General features: G+C 43.2%; 1 protein-coding gene and 1 non-coding gene across 28 annotated transcripts in view; both read right to left on the bottom strand.

Annotated features, from left to right (window-relative positions):
* The window catches only part of CAMK2D (calcium/calmodulin dependent protein kinase II delta), a 158,208-nt gene that overhangs the window by 102,114 nt on the left and 43,637 nt on the right, over positions 1-12,457 (bottom strand). The gene's annotated exons all lie outside the window — the stretch shown is intronic.
* Positions 7,010-7,081, bottom strand: TRNAP-AGG (transfer RNA proline (anticodon AGG)). The gene has a single exon. It is a non-coding gene; the product is annotated as a tRNA-Pro (tRNA).

Raw genomic sequence — 12,457 nt, forward strand, 5'->3', positions numbered from 1 at the left:
ATACAGTTTTATTAATGGAAAAAACCTTGCAGCCAGCTACAAATAACTTTAACGTGACACGTAGCCAAGAAAAAAGAAAAAAAAAAATCTAATGCACTAAACCATGAAAAATTCAACCTTTACAACAACTAATGAAATTCTGTGGAACGTGTAACAAATGGAATATGGATGTGTAAAAGCTGGGCTACTGACGGACTGAATGAATGTAAAGACTTGAACTGATCTTAATTCACATGACAACATTCTAATAAGCCAAAATCTCATATTACAACTTATGATGCCTGCATCAGAAAATCCGGCTGTCTTTATATTACTCAGGCAAATAAAATAACAAATTAAGTGGAATCAAAATTCACTTTTTTACAAAAAAGTACGTACGCTGACATACCTATTTCTTGGATTGAGTCATAACGCATTTTATAACTAATGCCTTCAGTATAAATCTCTTCTACTGGTGTCGTGACTCTGAATCCAAAGGGCTGATCCTGCCCTGACCACCCACATTGAGCTCATCGCCACGGCTGGACGTCCACCGCTCACCGCCTATCAACGTGGGTATCTAAAATTCAAACTTCGCCAAAGCAAAGCCTCTTTCTAACAATAATCTGTAATAACTTTTGTGGTTTTCCTGTTGTTATCTTTTTACTAGAGCTTGCAGTCCCCAGCGAACAGTGCAAGTGCATCTCCCCAGTGCTAACTTTTATATCTTTAGCCCCTTCCATTGGCTGGACATTTCTTTTTTTCCCCCCAGTATTGACTGGATATATTATTATTCCCTGCGAGAAAACGTATGTTTTCCCACACAGCTTGCTTACTTTTTCTGAGGATGGTCTCTACAAGCTGCTTCCTACTCTGTGCAACACAGTTCAACACTTTTCAGGTTTTTTCCCACGTTTTTCTGTAGACAGCTAAATCAGAAGAAAACAAGGAGTTTTAAGTCGCAAGAGACTCTTCAGATTCCACACCTTAAAGCCCACCCCAGACCCCCTTGGCCCTGTTACGTTCTCCCGTGGAAACCAGAAGACGACTGCAGAAATCCTGACAACAGGATGCACCAGGACACAGCTACGCTTTCTTTCTGGCGTTAGTATTATTTTGACTAAAAAAAGATTTTCTCTTGCTCAGTCTCCTTCACAGAAAAACAAAGCTCCTATTAAAAGGAAACCTTGTAATGCATTAAAATCTCCCTCTTGGTGCTTTTGTTGTTTCTATTAGAATTTAAAAATTTGTTGTCGCAGAACGTAACCTCTGGGCAGCAAAATCTCACCAGAATAAGCTCTTTTATCTTAACAAGAGAGATGAAGAGACTATTCCCTGAGACAAAAGGTGCTTAAAGGTCTTTGAGCTGATGGCGAGCCAAGTGTCAGAGAGCTCGGAGCCTGCTTAGGAGACCAAGCCCTTTGGTAGAAACTTAAGCCGTGCTCCACGTAATTCCGAGGCAGTTCAGTTGCCAGGTAGGACATCATCACCCAACCTTGTAGCAGTTTCTGGGCTAAAGACGTACCTAACGCCTGGTAAAATTTCAGCAGGTAGCTGTAATGGGAATTTTCATGGGCACAACACAGGTGGGAGGCACCCGAGGTTTGTTTGCACTCTCTTAAATCGCACCCTTGCTCGCTACGCACAGGACGTTTGTAAGATTAAGGGTTTAGAACAGCTTAGTGGGTCGGGGAACCCCACTAAGGAACCCCACTGAGGAACCAAACCTTTCCTTTATGCTCCTCTGTCAAAGGAGCGCCAGATTTTTTTAACCTACGTGAGGAAGGGAGGCACGTAAGCGGGCTGCGACTCTCCCTACCGACTCGTGCAGAGCATAGTCCTTGACACACGCTCCAAGCCACGCCACAAGGACACCGCTCTGAAGGTCTCCCACCCCAGACCGCAACCACATCTAGAGCTGTTAGGGGCTTTCAGGCCAGGACCCCTCCTGCTTTGCACAGGTTCCCCGTATTCTTATTTTTTATTAAATCATTCAAAAGAATGTATTTTCCCAAAGTAGAAGTTCTGGGACACCATAAAGTGCCAAGAAAAGGCAGATTTCCTGCCCTCTTCCCACGGCAGTGGCAGAACCTGACCGTACATGGGAAGAGTAGGCAGACCACACTTCCTGACGGGAACAAAGGTTGTCCAAACAAACTTTGCCCTCTCACTTCTGAGGAACAGAAAGGACTGGCTGGAACCAGCCTAGGGATGATGCTGCTACAATGCAGTGGCATGGGTGAAGTTAACTGAGCTCTGCCTTGAGAAAGAAATGTGCTACACGTAGTAAAAATACATATAATTGAGATGTTAAGATTACGATAAACCCTTCCACATACGCAGACTCTAGGCCAAAAAAGCACAGAGCTGCAAACTTTTCTGTTGGGGGGGAAGCATCAAAGAAAGCTTACCTTTCAGTACTACCAAAATGTCAAATGTGATGCCTGGGTGACCTGAAACAGCAGACATATTCTTTCTACACGTTTTTCCCTGGCAGATATGCAAACCAGCTCTCTGTAACTCAGTGGGGGAGACGCACAGGTTAACAGAGCAATACAACTTCCACCCCCATCACCACCACCCGGATTTTGTCAGCTTCTCCGACAACTATGTAGAGCACGATGAAGTATTCACAGCAGTTAGCAGGGCTCATTGGAAGAGCTTTAAATTAGATTTGAAGGGGGAAAGGGATGAAATCAGGCTCCCTAGAGATAAGCCTGGGGGTGACACGTCAATGTTTGAGGGACAGGATGCTAGCGAGGTCCTTCGGTCTGCCGTCTCAGCGGACACAAGGGACGGAAATCTACGCAACAGCAAAGATGCAAGGATTATTGATGAAACCACAGAAGTGCCCAAGAACGGTCACCTAGGAATTAGGAATTTAGCCCAACCGAAGTGCATCTACACCAATGCCCACAGCGCGGGCAACAAATGGGAGGAGCTGGAAGCCATTGTGCAGCAGGAAAACTACGATGTAATTACCATCGCGGAAACCTGGTGGGATGACTCGCGTAACTGGAGTGCTGCAATGCATGGTTATAAATTCTTCAGAAGGGATAGGCAAGGAAGAAGAGGCGGTGAGGTAGCCCTGTATGTTAGGGAGTGTTTTGATTGTGATGGGTGGAGGCTGTCTTGGGCATGGGGATCATGAAATGACTGAGTTTTGGATTCTTAGAAAATAAGGAGGAGCGTTAGTGGAACTGCCACCTTGGACTTCTGGAGGGCAAATTTTGGCCTGTTTAGGTGTTCCCCAGGGCTCACTATCGGGGCCAGTTCTGTTTAGTATCTCTGTCAATGATCTGGACGAGGCGACCGAGTGCACCCTCAGCAAGTTCACAGACGACACCAAGTTGGGCGGGAGTGTTGACCTGCTTGAGGGTAGGATGGCTCTACAGAGGGATCCGGACAGGCTGGACCGATGTGCCGAGGCCAATGGGATGAGGTTCAACAAGGCCAAGTGCTGGGTCCTGCACTTGGGTCATAAGTAATAAGTAATGTGCGTCCTGAGTAATGTGCTCTAGGCAATCCTGCTCTAGCAGGGGAGTTGGACTAGATGATCTCTAGAGGTCCCTTCCAACTCTGAAGTTTCTGTGATTCTGTGATAACAACCCCATGCAGCGCTACAGGCCTGGGGCAGAGTGGCTGGAGAGCCGCCTGGTGGAAAAGGACCTGGGGGTGTTGGTCGACAGCCGGCTGAATACGAGCCAGCAGTGTGCCCAGGGGGCCAAGGAGGCCATTATTAGAGGGAAGTGATCGTCCCCATGTTCTCGGCCCTGGTGAGGCTGCACCCCAAATACTGTGTTCAGTTTTGGGACCCTCATTACAGGAAAGACATTGAGGTGCTGGAGCATGTCCAGAGAAGGGCAATGAAGCTGGTGAGGGGTCTGGAGAACAAGACTTATGAGGAGCAGCTGAGGGAGCTGGGGGTGTTCAGCTTGGAGAAAAGGAGGGTGTAGCCGGGGGTGGAGTTGGTCTCTTCTCCCAAGTAACAGGCGATAGGACAAGATGAAACGGCCTCAAGTGGCACCAGGGGACGTTTAGGATGAATATTAGGACAAATTTCTTCACCGAAAGGCTCATCAAGCATTAGAACACGCTGCCCAGGGAAGTGGTTGAGTCATCATCCCTGGAAGTATTTAAAAGACGTGTATATGTGGTGCTGACGGCGTGGTTTAGTGCTGGTTTTGGCAGTGCGAGGTTAAGAGTTAGACTTGAGGATCTTAAAGGTCTTTTCCAACCTAAACAATTCTACAATTCTAGGCATCATGGAACGTAAATATTTGTGGTTTAAGGATATATTGTGTAAGAGGAATGGTGTTGCAACGGTGACTGGCTTTAAGTCTAGGAATGCAGTTTATACACAATCTTACTGCATCAAATACATTTTTTAAACTCTCTCTGAGGAAGTATTAAGGCTCTGGAAACAGTCCAGTTCCATTTCTTAGAACTGATCGTTTCTGTAAGCTGAAGTCATTCGTGGCGACCAACAACATTACCAAGTCCCTGACTGAGCTGGTTCTTATGACAGATAATTTACAGACCTTTAGCACTTTGCAACCTACTCGCTTTCAGCCTATAAGAGAAAACAAGAACCACATTTATTCATATAACAGTACATCACGCAGCGCTTTGAATTTTCCATTACTGAGTTCATGCTACAGAAACGCTCACTTATAAACCTCACTTAGCCCCTCCACTACTCTGAGAGAAGGTGAAATGTGGAAGAATACAGTCCTTCAATTCCCAAAAGCACTTTTTCAAAACGAATGCTCTAGCATTCGCTTCCTGCTCCTGGGGAAACATTTGAAAACAGAGTCTTCACTTATTCCTCTCTTCCTAGTATTTATAGCGAGGAAAGTGGGACATTCTTTTAATAAGCAATTAAGACACGAAGAGTACTCATCTGACCCACCCCTCCTAATGCTTCCCGAACAGAAGCCCACACCAGGTGTTCATTGTTATAAAGACATCTTTTCCATGGATACCCGGGTCCGTAATGGATAAGAGTATGCAACAACAATAGCAGAGCCAATTCTTTTATTAGGCCAGTGGTCAAAAGCATCAACAGACCAGAAATCAGGGCACAGAGTGTGCCTCCAGTTATTTCTGTGGCTATGTTCGCATCCACACTCCTATTCAACCAGGCTTCTGAATATCAAGGAAAAGCAAAATATATTAATTTGAGAGGCTTTGAAAAATAACGCATAAAAAGCACACCTGTTGATTTTCAAATTCTGCCCCAGGGCATTAAGAAAACAAAAGGCGTCTTTGTGCTCAGCTGTGAAGGCTGCCAACAGCAGCAGTTTTCAGGCGGGTAGTGTTCCTGTAGGGCTTTCTTCCACTTCCCACCCTCTTTCTGTGTCAGTATCTTAGCGTTCGTAGTGTGTGCGCATTTGATAAATAGATGCAGAGGCTTCATTCCTACCTACGAAGCACAGATTACAGAGTCAGAGATGGTACAAGTGTCTTCGGGCCACTTCACAAAGACACTTCAGCCCTGATTTCTATGACAACTGTGACCAAAAAAAAGTGCAGGATATTCCTCTGTTTCTTCTGTTTCTAGCACCGCTGCCGAAATCGAGGAGCACATGATTTACTTTCAAGTGAGGTGACAAAAGGAGTAAAGTGAACGTGTGACATTAATAGCAAAGCACTGAGCCAAGAAGATTTTACTTCTTTTTAATATGATTTGTGTTTAATGATGTCCAAAACGAACAGACAGAAGAGACCAACAAAATGATTATAAGAACGCAGACCGGATTTTACTCAAATGTTGGAAACCTTTAAACAGTTCTTAAAGGCATGCATTCGTACGGTGCTGAGGTCAAGCTAATAAATCCTTATTTCCCCCCCCACACACACACTTTTTATACTCCAATTTGCTGTGGATTTAAACGGCCAGCTGGTGATTCACTCACTTCACTCTTCAGAGAGGTGACTTAAAAAAGCAAGGGCAGCACTAGTAAAAGTCTGAAACCGCGGCATCGTCCCAGCCAGCCACACTGGCACAAGCGAAAACAAATTTAAAAAACAGTCCCTAGAGAAGAAGCAGTAGTTATTGTTTATACGCATTTTACCTATTTCTGGGTTAAGTGCCCTTATCAGGTTAGAGGAGATAGATCTCCACTATTTAAAATAATATAAATAAAGATTTATGTTTTATACAGTATATAAAAATATACGCACAATTATATATAGACATTATATAGAGAGATTTTAGCTATTATATAAAGAGTACGTCTACTGAAATTAACACGCTGTAAAACCTTTCAGTGCCCATGCAAACAGCACGACCGTTTGCCAACCCATCTTCCCCCGACATGTAACTCTGTTTACTCTGTGTCCCATCTTCTCTCCTCTGTATCACCTCTTTTATTCTGATCTTCTGTCCAGTGCTGCATCTTGTACCATCTCCCTAATATATCTTCCTGGAAGATCTACAGGAAAACCTGAATGCACCTTTCGTAGAACAGTTTGGGTTGGAAGTGACCTTTAAAGGCCCATCTAGTCCAACCCACCTGCCATGAGGAGGGAGACCTTCAACTAGATTAGGGCTCAGAGCGCCGTCCAACCTGACCTGGAACATTTCCAGGGATGGGGCATTGACCACTTCTCTGGCCAACTGGGCCAGGGTTTCCCCACCCTCAGTGTAAAAATTTTCTTCCTTATATCTAGTCTAAATCTTCCCTCTTTTAGTTTCAAGGCATTAACCCTTGTCCTGTCACAACAGACCCTGCTAAAAAGTTAGTCCCCGTCTTTCCCGGAACCCCTTTAGGGACTGGAAGGGGCTGGAAGGTCTCCCCGGAGCCTTCTCTTCTCCAGGCTGACTCCCCCCACAACTCTCTCAGCGTGTCCTCACAGCAGAGGGGCTCTGAGCATCTCCGTGGCCTCCTCTGGACCTGCTCCAACAGGTCCGTATTCTTCTGATGTTGGGGACCCCAGAGCTGGACACAGAACTCCAGGTGGGGTCTCCCCAGAGCCGCGCAGAGGGGAAGAGTCACCTCCCTCCATCTGCTGGCCACAAAAAGCTGGGCTCGTCCGGGATTTGAACCCGGGACCTCTCGCACCCTAAGCGAGAATCATACCCCTAGACCAACGAGCCGCTGTACTGTACATTCTCAGGCTTCTCATTACCGCCTCTTTCCGTCCCTGCAGCAGTATATTTTCCTTTGCGACTCAAATTGCAAATTCCTAGAACCGACAGTCAGCCAAATCTCCTGCAACCCTTCCTCCTTCTGAACCACAATTTGGTTTTGGCAACAACCCTACGTGCAAGACGGAGCATATTTAAAAGCAGAACAAAAAGGCTCCTTTCGAGACTGACCACTTTTTTTCCCTATTGCCTCAGTCTGTTTTCCCACCTCTGGCTGGAACGCTGCTCCTTCACACACCGCAGCCTCCCCGAACCCTTCTCTCCCCTCATCCGGCACCTCAGACCCACCGCTTTGGCCAGGTGACCCTCCTGGAGTGCCTTAATTGACTTGTCCCTTTTTGCAAAGATTATGCATCCATGATGTTTATATCCTACGTTTTGAAAGCTCTTCACGTTTTGTCCTTGCAGCCCTTTGCTCTCCGCATTTTCCCCTTCCCTCTCTCAACAAACGGGCATCCTTCATCTTGCATACATCTTCCTTTACTTCACCGCCCTCCCTGTCATTTTTGGTTCTCAAATTTTAGACTGCACCTCTAATTTTTTTTTTTTTTTAATTTTGGCTGATAAGTATCTGAGTGCATACATTATTTCTCATTTTTTCCTATTTTATATTTTCTGCTGGTTCGTTTCATTTTTTTAGGCTTAGTCACGATTCATGTTTGAGCAATTCAGACGTTAAACATGACAAGTTATACTCCAGAATACACAAGCTGACTCCGCTTACTTCTCGGCAGGAGCTAAAGCTGAGCACCCATCTAGGCGGACCAAAAGCACCGCGACTGCTTTAGCACAACAGGCTTCAGCCAAAGGGCAGCTTCCATTTTTCAGATTTTTACAGAGGAATACGTAACAATTCAGCAATTGGAGTTTCAGGGTGCTTACCAACAATTCGACAGGTGTGGAGAATGAGATTAAAGGAGAGCAATTTGAAGAAAACTCTAAACGCCTCATACATTCAGCTTGCGAAACCAATACCCAAATCACTTGTCATTACAAAGCGCTGCTGAATCAGCACGTTAGTTCCACGAAGCATCTGTCTGAAAACCTTTCTACACATCCCCGTGTGCTAAGAGGTGTGAAAACTATACGATGTATTCACAAAAAAATCACAAATTCGGTTTCCTGGTTCAGTCAATACTGCCTGTAGTAAAAAGCATTCCATACGCAGCACAAGCGAGTCGGCGTGTAGAGCTATGGGAAAGGACAGCATCCCATGCAGGGGGACGCTTCAAACCTAGTGAGCAGCTTAATGACTGGCTGCTTTTGAATACAACTTGATAAATTTATTAATTTGTATAACACAGCCGTCTGACGGCTGTTATATTAAGTATAGAGGTTTTCTTTGCCATTCTTACGTTCCGACGAGTCGAAAGGAAGAGAAGTCGCTCCGCAAAACACAAACTCCTTGAGTGCTTGCTCCGACATATTTTCACACACCCTGTTTATAACACCAGCACCGAGAATGAGCGTTCCATACCCGCTCCTGAATGAACAGTTCTAAACAATAACTAGGGAAATATTTTTCCCGTTTCTAAACTCATTTCCCGCAGAAAACTGCCCTAAGTTTGCAGGAAACACCAGTATTTGGCAAAAAAATAATCTTAGGAACTGAAAGTAAGTTCGGAAAAATACATCATATATAAGAGATGCCTGGAATTCCAGGCGTCGACTCAGCAGTCCGACAAGCACTAAAGCATCTGCTCGCCCGCAAATACTTCGCCGGAGAGGGATGGGCTAAGGACATACTGGAATGCCTTGCTGAACGCCAGTCCTACGGACCCCAGCTTAAAGAGGAATAGTTCAACCCATTAAATCCACTAAGAGCACTGTAAGCTCTGAACAGACTTCTGTTTGACCACGAAAATTTTGGAGGCCCCCTCAAGTATCTAGGTTTCTGAAATAACGCTGTGAGAGATACATGAGACATCCTCATTTTCCCTCCAGATGCCGATAAAACAATGTTGTCCAAGAGTAAAAAGAAAAATAAATCAACTTCTTATAGACCCCGAACCCACTGTCAGCTACAACAACATGTAAACTGCGGTAGCAAATGATTTTTTAACTTGAAATAAATCATGACCTACTAACTGACACTAGCTAATTTTAATATAAATGAGGAATTACTACATGCAAGACACCAAGTCACGATGACTACCCAGGATATCCACTTGGCTTGGACAGACATGAGCAAGTTACTGATTTTGAAGCCGCTGCAAAGAACAAGTTCTGAACTCTGACTTTTAAGTTCTTCACTTTGGCAATGTTTATTTTTAGAAAGCGTATCAATGGTCACCGTCTTTTGCCTTGATGTCATTTCTAGAACAAGATATTGCATTCATTGTTTGGGAGGGAGGAAGTTTTTCGTTTTTTTTTTAAACAGAAAATAACCAGTGAGGACGTTCAGTTCCCTGATAGCTTAAGGATGCTACAGTATTCCATATTTAATAGAAAAGGGAAAAGAGTAGTCAAAGGCAGGAATTCCACTGTGCAGAAAAGGTCAACAACTTTTACTTCTAACATTTCCTGTAGTCGCTGTTACTTTAAAACTAAACATTACACATGACTTACTCTACCAGAGACTAAGGGCTTCTTTTATGCAAATCCAATTGAAATCACTGACATTTATCTTAATAAAAGCTCATGGACTTTAACCCCCTCGGAGGAAACAACTGCAGAACTAGAATCAAGTCCAAGAAGAACAAAAACAATGGTTTGGCAACTATCATTATGACTCAGAGGAAATTTATTAAGCACATCAAAGCCAAAGCTTTTCATAACAAAAAGAAACGCTAAGAATACATAAACACATGCCTACGGGAATATTTCTTCAAAAATAACGGTAGGCTGTACCAGTACCATAGGACTAGAGATACTATTGCAACAATAAAAATATCCTAATGACTAAACCTCAGTATTTACCAAATAACAGATCATAAGTAAAGCAGGTATTTATTTCTACATGGCCCATAAAAAGCAAAACCAGTAATAACAACAAACTCAAAAAGGGGATCCACATTAAATAGTAATTTGATTATCTTCCTTCCATTAACTTATTTTAAGAGAGAAGTGGTTTATGACTAACCCACCATATTAATTTTTTTCTACTCTGCCGAGTTGCTCAGTCTTTGCTCATAAAAATAACAACTCTCCTCCTCAAATACCACGTGCGTGAATAGGTTTTTAACCATCTGAAGCTTTATGCTACAGCAATCTTTGATACCAGGATTCTGATGCCACGACCTCCAAGCTCCAGGAGTATGGTCTTATTTTCCAAGTGGATCATCTTCACGTTATCTTTAGAATCACTGTCTTGTAACTCAATTCACTGAGTTTGTAAAAGCAATTCTTTGAAAAAAACCATTAGTCTTGCAAACACGTACCACTAAAAGATAGTATCCAAACAGAGTCTTTTGTCATAAAAAAAAAAAAAAAAAATCTCAGAGGGTTACTGCTGTTACCGTTAAAGTACCACCACAGTCATTTCAGTCGACGCTAACCAGTGAATCTTTTATTGAAGGTTAGTGGTCTAATTGGTATTAACCGATATTTTTTCCCCTGAGTTCGAATGGATCTCTCTTTCTTTCTTTCAGTTTGATTTTCTAACAGCAATGCAAACCCACCATAACTGACTAAACATAAAAACACAAAAGCCTCTAATACTTGAAACAAGGGATAAATGCCCAAATCCTCCAAGTGCTTTGCCTCCTAATTCCTCATTTGTCTTATTTTAGTAAGACATTCACGCCTAAATAGCTTGCTTGATTCAACAGTTGTCATAATTTCACTCTTTCGACAGAAGATGCTCCCAGGCAAGCGAGTCTGAGGGTTTGTTTATTTAATTAAGGTGAAGATAGAACAAACAGGATTTTTCAAGACAGACAGAAATAAAAGTAAAAGCAAGCATTATCAGGTAATTTAAACTTCTCCTTTTGACAAGTTTCTGGGGTTTATTATGTAAACAAGCTCTCTCGCTTAAATGCGTGCTTTCCTTAGCTTCTGCACTCGGTGCCACGCATCCTATCGAGCAGATTAATCAAAGGAACCGTGAGAATCTAGAAATCCTGGACCAGGTTAAGGCATCTAGCCTGCAAGCAGGCAGTCCCACAAGGCAAGCTACCCTCTTTAACGGGCAGTGGCTGCACGGAACCTGCCTCAAAGCACTTCAGCTTCTTCCTCACTACGAAACCACCTAACACTTGAGTATCTGCACACGTAGCGTTAATTCCCATGCTGCTAGCCTTTTCCCTAGCCACCGAGCTTCTCGGGAAACACTATAAAACGACGTTATCTCTCTGTTGGCAAAGCGAACAGGGTAAGTAAATCATTCTCCACTTCAGGAAAATAAAAAGATCTTCGAGAGAAACAGAGCTGTGAGGAAAAGCTGTCAAAAGGAGAAAAACCCAATAATCCTACTAGGTAAAAGAACGCTTGACGCGTTTCAGTTTCTCACGGCGTCAGGTTCCTCCCCGGTACAACTTCAGCATTAAAGACACCGTCAATCTTTTAAAATCACACTCAGCTTTCGGGGATACAACAAACACAGTCAATAGGGCATTCTAGGTAATGAATGTCTAGTCCTCGTTTCTGTAAATAAAGACCCTAGGGAACATATGCTAATATTCCAGAGAATCCAGATGCTGGCACAGTGACTAACAGTAGCCATCTGAAAGGGTAAAACAGCAGTATCATTGACATTAGCTGTCTGAAAGGGTATAACTGCAATATTTTAAATGGCAATCGTTGCACAGTATTTTATTATATTACAAATGATAACAAGAAAGTAATCAATATTACTGGCAAATTACTGAATTTGATTAGTCTGATGATTTTGAGAAAATAAGTATATAAGAATATATTCACAGCAACATGGTTTGTTCAAAACATCCACGCTGTCACTTGAAGTCAGGAATTTTATTATTCTGATTGGAGATGGTACGGTTGAGGTGTTCTATTGCCCTCATCATCACTGATGCAAGTATGTCTTTGACAAATCACAGCACAGGACTCCAGCAAAAAAACCCAAAACAACAAACCCCCAGGGATCAACCCCCCAAAAATGCAGCCCAAACCACACCTAAACAACAACAACAAAACATAATTCAGAGCCAAACAGAACAATTTCAATTTAGTCAGCAGAAAAACTCTCGACCAGATAGAGGTTATTCCCAACAAGAAAAACCGGTGTTTTGTTCAATTCCCATTCCATCTAAGTGCCAGTCTCTGGTATCGTTCCCCCCTTTTTTTTTTCTAGGATCTGCTGCACATCTGAAAAAGTTACTTAGTGGAGATACTTTAAATTATGAATGTTATGGACCACTATTATTA

The sequence above is a fragment of the Rissa tridactyla genome, chromosome 5 (genome assembly GCF_028500815.1).
Source record: "Rissa tridactyla isolate bRisTri1 chromosome 5, bRisTri1.patW.cur.20221130, whole genome shotgun sequence".
Lineage (NCBI taxonomy): Eukaryota > Metazoa > Chordata > Aves > Charadriiformes > Laridae > Rissa > Rissa tridactyla.